This window comes from Dermacentor variabilis, chromosome 2 (genome assembly GCF_050947875.1).
Source record: "Dermacentor variabilis isolate Ectoservices chromosome 2, ASM5094787v1, whole genome shotgun sequence".
Lineage (NCBI taxonomy): Eukaryota > Metazoa > Arthropoda > Arachnida > Ixodida > Ixodidae > Dermacentor > Dermacentor variabilis.
The window spans coordinates 109,751,588-109,766,627 of NC_134569.1; positions in this window are offsets into that span (position 1 = coordinate 109,751,588).

Genomic DNA, 15,040 nt, shown 5'->3' on the forward strand with positions numbered 1-15,040 from the left:
TCCCTGGTCTTCTGCTTCTTCGCGCTTGAGCTGGCGCGTTTCCTTTTTGGAATAAAAAGCGCTTGGCAACTTGGTCGGTCTAGGTCTCCTAAGAGATATATATATATATATATATATATATATATATATATATATATATATATATATATATATATATATATATATATATATATTTCAGTAGAAGAAACACGCACTAAATTATTTATGTATAAGAGATAGTTGGCTCCTTCTCACGACGACGACGCTATTTTCCTTGTCGGTAATGTTAAAAACGTTTGTACCAAATTTTTGCACAGCAATTGTAGCGTCATCTGTGCACGAAAGAGGGAACTAGACGTATAGGCTCGCTCAGATCGCTTTAGGCAAAAGAAATAGGACCTTCTTGCCGTGGGGCGACCCCAGCAGGTTCACGGTAGAGGGCGCGCGAAATGTGTGGGCATGCTGAACGCGTTCACGCGAGGTAAAGGCGCCCTAGTTAAGTCAGAAGCCCCGAACGGACGCCCAACGTAACATCCCGCAAAGCTGCTTCCCTCTAACGTACTTAAAGGGCCCCTCACCAGGTCTGGCCATTTTGAGCTGACAAGCGCAGATCATACAATGCGCGCCAGTGATCGTGTTTGCAAAGAATTGCATCGCTACGGGGCGCAGAAAGGTCTGAAATTTCAATCCGAACGCCGTTTTCCCTTCTTGTTGCGGCCGCTGCTCTCAAAGCCGGACGGTGACGTACTCGCGTCACTGCGCCTGCGTACTCGGGTCTGCAGTGCGACGTCGCTCGTGGTGAAACGTGTCTTCGATAATTATTCAACGCACCATCTGTTATTTCTGTGATCTGTGGCTTGAATGGACGAATTGAAGTGTAGAGAAATATTAAAACACACAAACGGAATGTCTGTGTGTTTTTGTTTTACTTCGCACCGAAGGAATAGAGATGTACTTCCGCTTCGTCTGCTTGTTCCCATGGTCGTGCGGTCACGTGCATAGGTACCGAAACAATGCCATTTTCTGTCGTGTTACCGCGCCTGATTATGCTCTGCGATCCGCTTGTTCTGCCTCAGTATTCGTGTAGCACTGAATTATACCACTAGTCATGTGTCCTTGTGCACAGCACGCAAAATCGTGCGCTGCGCGAACGAGACAACAGCGGGCTTCCAGATGGGTCGCTTTCTGCCGGTCACCCCTGCTTTGGAATATGGAATGTGCCTGGCACTATCGCTATCGGGGCGCTCAGGAACAGCAGCGTCGCGTGTTGCGCTTTTCTCGCTACGGCGGCTCCGCTCGGCAGACACTTGTAGCTATTTTTTTTCCGCTGGGATTCTACACTGATAAGCAGTGAGGCCAAAGTTTCATTCACTGCGGCTGGCCTTTTCTTGATCGATGTCAGCTATGGGCCAAATAGCAGCCTGGTATGGAAATCTGCTATATGACATGGTATCTTCGACTGGTCGCCTGTATGCCCCGTAGCAGAGTCGTGTAGAGCGGTCGTTTCCCGAGCTCAAAGGTAGGGGACAAGCACGCAAGCCGAACGTGCGACTCGCTCTCGGAGGAGGAAATTGCTGACGCGAAACCACGTGACTACTGCCAACGTCCGATGTTTCGCCTATCCAAAGCTCCTGGCGCTGCCGGAAAAACCCGCGGACGTGCCGGCGGGACAAACGTTCGTCGAGAGGCCAGCATGCAGTGGCCTAGGTTGCCAAGGTTACGGTAGGCCGTCGCCAACAGCAGCGACGCGGCGCTGCGATGACGTTTCAGTCTCGATGACTGCTCCGACGACAGGGCTCGGAGCGCCTCAGAGAGCTCCAAGATAGAGGAGAGCAATCTAGAAGAACCGGCCGAACGCATGGCGCGCACCCTCTTTCAACCAGCCGAAGAGAACGCCGCTCGCGAGAGCGCTCCAGAGTGGTCAAAAACGACCAGCCGAAGATAGCATTAGTGTGGCCGGCCGAAAAGAGGGAGGAGAAGGATTCTGTTGAAAAGGGAGCGATTGACAAAAGAGATGACCACGTTCCGCTTGCGAGCTCCATGCGCCGCACACGGGCGCAAAATATGGCTAAGATGTTCACAGCAGCGTATGCTACACACTATTAAACAAATGTAGACCCTTGGGGTCGTATCTTGGTACAGAACATCGCCATCTCTCTTGCTTGCGCTTCTTTTCTTGAAAACGCTGCGCTCCCTACTTTCCTGTCGTTCAGAATGCTCTCTGATGCTGATAACGCGCATGCCGTTCGTAACTTGGAAGTATCGGGCTCCCCGCGTTAAAGAAAGGAAATGCGGACGAGACAGCTGGCGATTATCGTTGTGTGGCAAGATGCGACCCAAAGGGTGTAATTTTGCTTAAGGGTATCCGCGCTGCATTTTTTCTCGTCAAGCAACGAGGGCGGTTCAGGGCTCTTTTAAAACCAATACATGGATTTTTTTTTTTTGATCGCGCCCCTTATGGAATGCTTTAGCCGCGACCAGCAATCGGACTACCGCCCTCGTGTTCAGAACAGTGACTGGGCCACCATGGCAGGTGAAGGAGTGCGACAAAAGCAAGAGGCTACACGATTAAGCGTACTTTCGACCAGTACGACTCCACAGCACGTCGACGCCGTTCGACGGTCCGTACTCGTGTGAGGTATAGCCTTGCACGGTACGAGTATAGATATTTCTCTGAGCTTCTTATTTTCCCAACATTCACTTATTGCTCATGTAACTCATTCCTTCGAACCTTTGAAGAAAGGTCTTTTCAAACCAGTGTAAGAAAAGGTTGAGTATTCCATTGTAACACGGTCGATATAGATGACGTTCTCCGCGTGGTTCGCAAGGAATTACGATCCCTGTTTAAACCGACCTGCGGCCGGTGGTGATGGCATCGTATGACAGCCGGCCGGCAGGCTTGGCGAACTGGCCTCGAGCACTGCGACACGGTGAGCACTGAACCAGTTGAACGCCCGAAGATGTTCTCTACGCCAGCTTCGTAATGACTACTTGGCATTTTTTTCTTTAATTGTATGCCATAGTTATTATTTTAGTTAAGCCACAAATTCAACATCAATCAATCAATCAATCAATCAATCAATCAATCAATCAATCAATCAATCAATCAATCAATCAATCAATCAATCAATCGATTTATTTGTCGAATTTATTTATTTATTCATTCATTTATTTATTGCTTATAACTTACCCAGAAGCCACTGAAAGGACATTAAATAAAAAGAATGGTAGGCGACCCTAATCTTTGACTTGGGCGTCCCTTAGTGACACTCGCACCTCGGCGTTGGTGTTCTTATAGGTTAACTTTAGGCGAACGGAACGCATGAACCGAACTCGGAGGCAACTGTTCACTATTAGTTAGCCAGATAAACGTCGTGCCACTTTCTTGTGTGTGACGTCATTTGTGACGTCCTTACTTTCGCCTTCTACTTTCGGGTTTCCAGGAATTTCGCCAAAGTCGTGCTCACGTCGTGGTCGTGACGTGGCGTCGCAGCCTCAAGACGGTGGCACGATGTTTAGCCGGCTAACTAGTGGCGAACAGTTGACTCCGAGTTCGGTTCGTGCGTTCGTTCGCTTAAAGTTAACCTATAAGAACACCAACGCCGAGGATGCGAGTGCCACTAAGGGACACCCAAGTCAAAGATTAGGGTCGCCTACCATACTTTTTATTTACTGTCCTTTCAGTGGCCTTTGGGTAAGTTATAATAAATAAATAAATAATTAAATAAATAAATAAATAAATAAATAAGACAAATAAATACATTGATTGATTGATTGATTGAATGATTGATTGATTGATTGATTGATTGATTGATTGATAGCCGTTTCGTTGCTGCTGACGCCGCCGGCCTTTTCGCTCAATGGATCATTTGACGCTTGCGCATCGAAATAAATAAATAAATAAATAAATCGATCTTTAATTACTGCTACAAACAACATTTCCATGATTAGTCAATGCACAATTGGCTTTCATTCTTTCATCTTCACGTATGCGCTCACGTAATCGGGACCACCATTCAATAGCTTCCGCGTTTATTACACCAGAGTAATGATTGAGTTTTGTCGGTCAACATTAAAAAAAAAAAAGGAACTCGAGTTGCGTGTCCGCTTATCGTTGGACATCGTTTCCGCTTACTTCGTTCTCTTTTGTGAAGCTCGCGATCATCTGCCGCTAGCGATTCAGACTCAAAATATTTGCAGTTGCGATCTTTCCACGACGACACCCGAAATAATAGCATATGCGCCGGAACGACACCATTAAACTGATATCATCAAAAGCGACCTCGCGAATTGAATTCCTATGTCAAGGTCAGCTGCTGTACTTTTACACTTGTTCTTGCATGTATCCAGCACCACAAGCCAGTTCAAGCTTACAAGATCACCATGAATTACGCGCTACTCAAAGACGCAGGAAAATTTTTTTTTTCTTTTTTAACATTTCCCGTTTTCGTCACGATGCGAAATCAAGGCAATGCCTGGGTCCCGGTTTCTGGATTCAAAATTCGATTCGAAAAAAAAAAACGAAAAAAAATGAAAAATTCGAAAAAAAAACGCTCATAGACGTCAAATTTCGTCACGTATCGGTAAACCACATCAGCATGATGAATGCGTTACCCGGCGTGTTCAATGTTATCGGCAAAAGACCGCAGTAAGAGGCAGTTTTCATTCTTTCTCTCGTATGAACTGTACCATTTCCGCTAGAAGCAAATTGCACAGAATTAGTATTTTCTTTTACTATACCGCGTGAAAGGGAGATACATGTCTTGATATTCATCCGTCAGTAAAGTGCAATTTCCGAGTTTCTTTCTTCGCTTCTTTTATTGTACTTCCTTTTCTTTTTCCCCACATCCGGCGAGCATTTCTGTCGCCACTGAAACCCACATTGTCACTCTTATCGCAGCTGCAGTCGTTCAACTTCCGATCAGATATCGAATCCAAAAGGAACGGTTTGGTTGGTACAGTCAACGACAAACGTTTGCGGACAACGAGATCTCAAGAAACGTTCAATATCTGAGCAGCCTGTAACAGTAGTCAGTAAAACCGAACATCACAATGTTGTTCACATATACTGGAGAGAGAGAGAGAGAGAGAGAGAGAGAGAGAGAGAGAGAGAGAGAGATGCAAATAAGAGAAAGGCAGGGAGGTTAACCAGAGTTAGAACCTCCGGTTTTCTATCCTGCACAAGGGAAAGAGAAAGGGAAAGTAAAGACGGAAAGAAGAGCGTGACAAAATAAAAGCCTGAAAAAAAATGAAAAGGGACAGAATGGGCTCATAATAGCCTTTCTAATAGGCCACTGCCGCGTAAAAAGGTCAACAAAGCCTTGACCGACTTTCGGTGCGACGACAGTTCATGTCGGCATTCCAAGCGGTGGAGGCTGTTAATGCGAATGATTGGCTGCGCTTTGAGGCTGCGCGGCAATTCAGCTCTTTCTCGGATCTCATGTTCCGTAACATATTGTGGTTGACTGTACGTCTCTCGCAATATTTCTGACGTGCTAATCTCTGAGGGTTCCCGTCATCCGTCGTTTCCAGCATCCCGAATGCATTTCACTGGACATTTGATCGAGGCTTGCGCTCTTCGTTGAAGTTATGGAATTTCGGCGTCGCTTTTGCTCAGCGCTGTACTCCACTGAAGCTAGCGCAGAGAATCAGTGTCCGTATTCGCAAAAACGTTCTTGCTTTTACGCTATAAATTTTTGTAACAGTACACGACATACGATATATCATTATCGAAAGCGGCCAGCCATTGGCAGGCAGCGCTTGCGAACGAAAAGCGTCGTGAATTCGGCACCAGGCACTGCTGGCATCGACTGGACAAAAAATTTCGTCACACTTTAATCAAAGTTGGGCGAATGGGCTGCTAAGCACGCGGGTCGCGGGACTGCATCCCAGCCATGGCGGCCGCATTCCGATGAAAAAGAAATTACGGGGTTTTACGTGCCCAAACCCCGATCTGATTATGCGACACGCCGTAGTGGGGGACTCGGGAAATTTGGACCCCTTGGAGTACTTCAACGCGCACCTGAATCCAAGTACATGGGCGTTTTCGCATTTCGCCACCATGGAAATTCGGCCGCCGTGGCCGGGATTCGATCCCGCCACTTCGTGCTTAGCAGCCCAACACCCACATTGCGATGTGTGCGAAATGCGGAAGCACCCGTGTACTTAGAGTGAGGAGCGCGTTAAAGAACCCCAGGTGGTCCAAATGACCGTAGTCCCCCACTACGGCGTATCTAATAATCAGATCGCGGTTTCGGTACGTAAAACCTCATAATTCTTTAACTTAATCAAATATATCTCTTTTGAAACCAACCTAAATGTTTCCAGATGCAGCCCAAATACGCAGCGTAACGTTCAACTCTAAGGAACCAAACAAACAAACAAACAAACAAACAAACAAACAAACAAACAAACAAAAACAGTCCTTAGAACGGTTAGTGAGATATTCATTACTAACCGAAGTACGGAAAATCAGATACGTCGCCCAAAACAGCCGCTCAAAGTTCATGCTAGGAACCAACGAACGCGAATAATGCGAGGGTTTATCGCATCTGTAACTTGCAGCATTCACGCCTGATGCATAGGCGCTTACGAAACACGTCAACGGTGCGCAAGTCACCAACGTGTTCGCGTCCCTATACTTTCTCAGTGAAAAAGCCTGCTTTTGCGGTCATGTGCCAAAGGTATGTAGCGCACTATAAAGAGGAGTGACAAACAGGGCGCACATTTCTTGTTTTCGTGCTTTATTTTTTCTTTTTATTGCCTAATTGAACAAAACAAAAAAAACACCCGGAGGAAACCAACTGGACCACTGCGCATTTCATAGCACGTAGCCGGTTAAAGAAAGCCTCGTACCAAAAGAAAAGGCAGCGATTGTGTCCGCATTCCTTTGGCAAAACACGCCAAATTATGACCAAATTCCTTCTCGTGGTCATATTTCACTGTCACCAGGACAAGAAAAACCGCGGCGCAAAGTAGCTGTTTCACCGTTGCGGGGGAGGACGACGTTTCATGCACGTCGACGATGGCATGAACCCCGAGCGCATGCGTAGTGTTGGAAGTTCGTTCTTGGTGACTCTGCACAGCGTCTGAAAGTGAAACAAAGCTGCCGTGTCATCCTTATAATACATACGGTAAATAAATGCACCTTCTTGAGGGCCCCGTCGAGATTAGCATAGTTCAGCATTAGGGGCGGCATGTGTTTGTAGCTCTTGCAGCGATATGCGGATTATTATTATTATTATTATCTTGGAGTGGATGGTATATCACCTGTACATTATATGGCACATTTATTTAGTTTCTTATTTATTTACTTAGTTATTTATTTATTCATAGAAAGTACCTTCATGATACTAACACGTTACAGAGAAGAGTGGTTACGTACAGTCCCGTGCAATATGACTTGCAACACCCTAGTTTGTGGTCAGAAGGGCTCCAGGGCCGTGCGGTGGCTCTAACATACGAAACAGCGGCATAATAAGGACCACTAATTGAAGCTTTGTTTAGGTCTGGAACTTACCCTGTGTCTGCGTAGCCGTATAGTCTTGGAGCCCCTTCGACCACGTGCACCGGTGTTGCAGGTCATATCGCGCGTGACTGTACATATAGTTGGGTACGCAGAAAATAGTTCCATACATAGAAAACAATATGTCTGATAAATTTGAGGAAAATGTCCTCATTTCTCAAGTTTAACCCAGGAGGGACTACGTAAGACATTCATTGATGATAGCAAGTCATATGCTTGCCTATGTGCATAAGTTTGTTGTCTTGTTGTTTATTAACTGCGCCAGCGTAGGAAGGTTGGCTAATAAAGCGCCCGCTAACCTAAACGTGAACAATTCTAGGTAGAAATGATCATACTAATCGGAAACCTTCACTATCGCTTAGAGAAAATGAAACTCAGACCATAGATAAGGAGCAGTCAAATTGCAATAATTGCAATAATTGTAAGAGCTATGATTGTAACTTCAAAGCCTTCATATGTGCATACATATTTTTTTCTTCATTATTATTCTAGATGCAAAAACGTAAGGATACGGCAGGCTACGTTATACAGGCGGCTATTCCCAAAAGTCAAATTCGCTTCTCAAGCAACTCTAAAAAAAAATAAAAGAAATGAAAAGGAAGAGCACCGACAAAATATCGAGAAATCTTTATATACGTCTTCCATGTGATGCGCAAGTAGGGAGAATTAATCCTCACAAGCGCGCGTGTCAAGACACAAATGGCATTGTCACGTGCGGTGCGCTGAACGACGAGTAGTGACGCTGATGAACTCACAGCAGCTGCTGCTCGGACGGTAACAATGAAGACCGCAGTCTTAATGATAACCTAGCACGCAGCGACGTCGATGCCACATTTCCCACCCGCGCCAAGCAGCCTCTTCGGCCACGCAGTGAGTGCGGCACCATGACGGAGAACACGTGCACCGAGTACCATCCGGCGCACCGTCAATCGTCCCGAGGCGTACTTATAGCTGCTCTCGAGGGATGGTGCGGTTGTACCTTCAGCGTCCCGGAACATTAAATGAGAACGGATAGTTCATCCGCCAGGCTTTCAGCAACACAGGCCGCCAGGTACTAACTAAGTCGGCTTGTCATGCAACAAGCAGCCAAGGGACGCCGCTCCTACATTACCTTGCCTCTATCGGCGCTATGCAATGTCGCAGCTTCGCTTAAGCTCTTCTTTTTTGTTGTTGTTGTTCTTGAATGCAAGCTTGCTGCATCGAGCTACAGACCGTCTACATTACGCCGAATACCGTCCGAATACCGCGTGGGAAGTATAATATGCACGAGGACTACGATAAACACAATGCGCAGGTAGGTGCTGCCATCTGGTATCGAAAGAGAGCAACAGATTCTTCGCATTGAGCGCGGATCTCCGCGCGTGAAGTTCCTGCCGCTTTCGTTTGTCCGGTTTTATAGTCTTCTCTGGAAGTTCTCTGGCTAGCAGACGACTAAAAGAGGCGATCGGCGCTCGCCGCCATCTTTACGGGGACTTCACGGATTGCAACGCGGGTGCTTGAGGACTTAAATTTACCTCGCTCAGCCTCTACGGTCATATTCGGATTTCCTTACTTCTAGCGTTATCTTTTTAGGTGCTAACGCACCGTTCCGCATCGCGAAGCGGTGTGATACGAGCCGTGGTGAACCGTTTGAAGCTTTTGTGTGCGTGTCCCCAGCTGATTGCTTCTTCGCGGCGGTGAACAGCGCAGCGCGCTCTCATGCGTGCATGTTATCTGCATCGTGTTCCACGCAAGTTGTAGACGCTCATTCACACATTGCGGTACATTTTGGGTTCGTCTTTCTCTGGTGGCGTTCCTTTTCACATATCTCGCGTATCTCCTTTCTCTGCAGTTAGCGAAGGCTTTGCAGCTAGCCCGTGTTCGCTCCGTCTCTCCGTAGTATGCTGTGGCAGCTCGAAACCGATATGTGTTCAAACTGCAGGCCGTTGATCTATGAATACACTGATTGCACTCGGTACATTTAGACACACGTACATTGGCTTATTAACGCGATAGCGTTAAGGAGCTCGTGTCGCAGAAAAGCCGGTGTCGTCGGCGTCGGTGTCGGTGTCGGCGTCCGCGGCGTTGGCCGTGAGCGATAAATCACGGCAGGCACTTCATAAATAAAAGCAACTTCCAAGATGGACTGGGTGGGAATCGAACCAGGGTCTCCGGAGTGTGAGACGGAGACGCTACCACTCAGCCACGAGTTCGATGCTTCCAAGCGGTACAAACGCGCCTCTAGTGAATGCGGTGTTGCCTTCGAAACGAGCCGTGGAAAGTTATACTGCGGTGTATATCGGTAATTATGAACATGTAACTTACAGAAGTCGCAATTACACGAGTAGCGAAGTGCGTTTCCGCTGCATTTCTTCTGGGCTTTCCGCACACGCAGAGCCATCTTGCGGCAAACATAGAAGACCCCCTCCTCTCCATGTACGGCGCTGCCCGACAGATGGCGCGCCACGCGCGCATTGGAGCTGTACGAGGACCGGTGCGAGGCGGGTCGCGGCATGGACTCTCTCTCCCCTTACAACGCTTCGCCTTGCTCCCTCTGCAGAATCATGCGGCCTTCCTTTCTTTAGATCACTATCTGTCTATCTTTCGGCCCGTGCCGATCACGACGTTTGGCTGGCGTGCATCATTTCCCCCTCCGAGATACCGAGTTCTTTGGTTCGTTCCGCTTGCTCAGGCGCACGTTTCGTTGCTGCGCCGAACGCTGCGTTGCTCGACCATATGGCTCGACGCTCACCGCGTCCGATGCGGGGCGCCTCGTAAGTGATGGCTGCCCTGTAGCCCATTGTCTTACACCCCTTGGCGGGTCGACAGGAACGCTGTCGCGTTCCACTCTTGAAGGCGAAGCTTAAGCGTCCTCCAATTTTTGCTCTCATGATTGCGACCAATGTTGTTTTTCGTGCGAAACGTTTCGCTCGTCACAGGCGACGTTCATTTTCATGCGCCAGCCGCGTCCCCAGCTCCTTAAATGAGAAGCACCATCAGCCACAACAAACTTTATGATATGCGTATCAGCTAGACGTACCCGATAACCTGCTTTTTCATGTCTTGTTATGACACAACGCCAACTCATCAATGTCGCCGGTGGTCGACGTGATCGCTGCGAGCAGGGATCCTCCAGCTATCGCTTTCGAGTATACAATCACGATTTCACGTCTTGTCATCCGCCGCGTCGGAGGCCATCTGTTGCGCTGCGCAAGCGAGGTTGGCCGAGTACGCGTCCTGCGCCGAGTCGAGCGAAAGTGATCGTATCCCTGAATGCAACAATATATTTTCAAGCTGGCAACGCACAAATGGGCCGACTACGCCGAGCGCGCGCCAGCCTCGACGGGCGCTGCCATGCTGGCAGCATGTTTACATTTGGCCAGCTGTACCGGCGTTCGATTTTGCAAACTTCGGGCAGGTTCGGGTTGTCTTGGGGTCCCAGCCCATGTGACTTCCTGTCAGAACCGGAACTAGCTGGCTGCCATCTGGCTGCCAGCGGGCTGCCAGAACTCCGAAAATCGAAGAGGCCCAGTGACAGCAAATGAACGCTCGAAACGGAGTTTTCTGTTTCTGTCCCTTCCGCTACGCTGTCGTTGTCAAGTCCCCTGCTCCTCCTGCGCGCGATCCTGGCCATAAAGTGAAGAAAAACAAAATTTGACACAGGAAAGACATGACTCAACGACGACATTAGGGAAAACTAATTAGAGAAACCTGCATGGAGGTGGATGTCATAACCATGGAACTGAAGGATAGTGGACAACGGGGCGCTGCGACAACGCACGCATTAACGGACCCTCATAATTGCGCCGGGGAAAAAAAGCGAAAGACCAGCTAATCGACAGGAAGGCAGACCGTGCATCTACGCCAAGTAGCTTTCGAGCTTCGCCAATTCTGCTGGGCTCCTTGCACAAAGCAGACTCTGAGCCAATAACAACAATAACCAACAACAACCTCATAACATTTTAATATGGTTAGGGGCTTGGTTTGCTTATCTCATTCTATCGTGAAGTTTTCTGTTGACAATGCTCTCGTCGGTACTCTGGTAATCCTCCTTCGATTATAAAGCTCGTATACGTTTTATTTCATTTAGAATCTTGTTTAAATTTAGTTCCTCTCTCTTACGTAAGAGTTGGTAACCAAGAAATACCTTGAATACTACAGTCAGTGCTACATAGAAGCTTAAATCTACGCACAGTGCCAAAATAATCCCGTGAAAGTCTGCACAGTGGGATTTATGAGCAAAGCAGTAGCGATGAGCACTATAGATGACCGCCTGGGGTTTCTGTAACGTGTACCGAAGGCACAGCACATGAGCGTTGTTGCATTTGATTCGTCCACATAAGACTACCGCAGCCGTGACCGTGATCGAACATTTGACCCTCACTCAGAAGTGCAGCGCCGCAGCCACTGAGCTAACACTGCTGATAGAATGTTGCCGTGCAATCAGTCCTCATGGATAGGCAACACCCTTCCCTACCACTTCCCACACTAATTAAGTGTAGTCGAAGACCGTTAACTGAACACTTTTACTATGTAATGGACCAGTACAGCAAAGGAGACAACATGAACTAAGCGGCTTTCTATCCTATATACGCACGCGTGCGCCGGGAACCACTTGAGTATCACTTTTTGGTCTTGTAATTTGGCCGCTCGCAGTACGCGCTCGGCCTCCCTGCAGGCCAAATCTGCAGGGAGGCCGAGCGCGTACTGCGAGCGGCCAAACTGCAAGACCGAAAAGTGAAACTCAAGTAGTTCCCGGCGCACGCGGGCGACGCGTCAGGATGCAATGAGAGCCACAATGAGATGGCACACGCAGCGGCGCGAGCGCTAACCAACCGCGCCCCGGCGACAGACCGTCCGACGTGGTTTGGAACCAAGGACCGCATGACGCACTACAACGAAATCACGAAGGCCTACCGCGTGGCTCGCAGGGCTATCCCACGCCCACACCCGAGGCTGAGTCGAGTGGAGGCGGTACTACTGAGACAGCTTCAGACCGGATCGCTACCGAGCCCGAGACTGATGCATCGCATGTACCCCGAGACATATCCGAACGATAAGTGCAGAGTCTGCCGGAGGGAGACGGCAGATTACACGCACATCTTGTGGGACTGCGTTAAAAATGCAGAAGAAAAAAAAATGAAGAACACTCCCACCGCGGCTAGAGGCAGCCGCGAAGAGCTACGACCGAGACGAACAGGTCTGGGCCGTCCAGCAGGTCCTCGAGGCGCTCGAAAGGCAGGGACCCAGCGAGCCGGCAACGGCGAGCGGAGACCCGCGCCGAGTAAGGGCGACTTCGTAGATGACGTATGCCCTCGTCAGGGCGCACGAGCGCCCAACTGCAGGCACAAATAAAGTTGGCTCCAATCCAATCCAATGCTATGTTTTGAGCACCATTATAAACCAGACATTAATAACGAACTTTGACTGTTTGACGTAATGAGCTGCGCGTCGCTGGTCATATTTAGTTCATTTAATGAGAGTTAAACTACGCCAAATCACTCGCGCGGACTCTTCGTTTGAACTTTGAGTTGGCGACATGCTAGTCTAGTCAAATACCCTGGGAACGAATGGGGGCTCGACTGCTGAGATTAGAGTGATTGCGTTTCGAGAAACGTTAACGGCCTTCGACACCCTGTATAACTCGCCCTTGTGTGAGCCGAGATTATTCAAGTTAGCCCGCTGTCGCCCTCACCAACACCAGGTAAGTGGTACATACGTTTACTCGGTGAAGCAGTGCGTGGACGATACTATGCCTGGCTCCTGAAATGAATATTTCAGCCTTGTGTGAAAGTGTGATTGGTTTCAACATGTTTGGTTTGCCATCGAGCACCACTTTTATAACGACGTGTGCAACGGAGGCTATGTCCTGCTCCACTTACTTCCTTATAAAGGCTTCTGAATGTAGTTCACTCCGTGCGTTATCTCTACCGCATTCCGAATCTATTCTCACATATATAAACATACGGAGCCTTGCGTCACTGTGAACACTGTGCTGACAGTCCACGCAGTGCCTATATAGGAGGGCGCAGGGTCAGCAGGTCACGGGAAAGGCAGGCTGATTAGTCAGTAATGAGCCACGTACCTATAAAAATAATTCGTTGTTCACTAATAAGGGTGCACTGAAAGCACGACGCTCTTGCTTCGCTGCACGGGCGGTAGACTTAGCAGTTTAATATTAATTTATTTATGCATAACTTACATTGGCTTCAATATTTAGCCTTTCCCTGTCAATCTAAATAAGTGATTAATCTTCGCTGTTTGATAATGCTATTTCCAGATTCCTTTCTTTTTATTGGTTCCAAGCGAAATAAGTTTACCAAGTGTACAACGTATGACGCGAAGTTTTGCGGCATTTGTTCTCTTCTTTTCTTAGCAGCCGCTTGAAGTTTTTTTTCCCGCTTTTTCTTGTCCAAAAATTAACTTCATATGTTGCTTTCATTTAGTTTTTATGCGCTCGCGTCTTTGCTCGCGAACTAATAGAACGGAACCTTCGCTGGCAAGTTAAGAACCGTTCTGCAAGGCGCGATCGCTCACGATATCCTGTCCTCGCTTGGGGAATATATACGAAGATACTTCATTCAAACCACACGGTGTTTCTCACACTCTTTAGCTTTCTAGGCTGGCCCGTCCAGTTTCGCACGCACACTAGCGATCACTCTGTCTCTTTGCACTTTCGAAGGGCAGCTGTCTGTCTTCCGGAAGAATCCCCGCTTCTACCAATATTCTCCTTCACAACCTCAACTCCTCTCCACCCCCGTGCTTTCTTTGCACCTGTCAGAGGCTCGCGAAAGTTGCTTAGCTCGGGAGTCTCAAATTGCTCCGTACAGTTTTCCGGCTTCATCCGGGGCACTTTGTGACAGATATACCGGGGCTATATACTCATCCGTTGGTCTTTGCATTAATTAGCAAGTTATGCTTAGGAAATGGTAAGCGCAGGTTCCTTCCATTTTGCCTATAGGCAGCGGAAGTGATTTCGCAGCACAAAGCGCATTCCGTTAAGCTCGTTTGCTACGTTTTCTGTTCTGTCTATCATTTACTTCTTCCGTCCATGCAACGCCGTGCGAACACAGTTCAGGCTGGCTAAAATTGTTGCGAGATGCGATTGAGGCGGCTGTCCTTCTTTAGATAGGAAAGCTCGAGCAGCTATAGAACATTTACACAATAGGCCACTGTCGGAGGATCTCTTGCTAGGCGAAAGGCCACAGAGTTGGCAGACGATAGAGACAATGCGTGCTCTTTCACGTTTCTTAGGCGACACGGGCCTGTCCTCACGCTTGTGATACCAGTTATGCAATGTGTCCTTCACCTCGTTTCTCCCATTATCATCCCCCATTGTGACCCTTTTTCTTCTCTTCTTCACCTTCCATTACATAGAGTAGCAGGCCAAATGCTCCATTTTCCGGCCGACCTCTCTACATTTTCCAGTCATTAAACTATTACTTCTTAAAACTCTAAGAGAGTCATACTTAAATAAAAAGAAGCGCAAATGTGTTTTAGTGAAGAAGCGTAAATTGCATGAACGAAAGCCTTTGTGGATTTGGCCCTATATTGCTT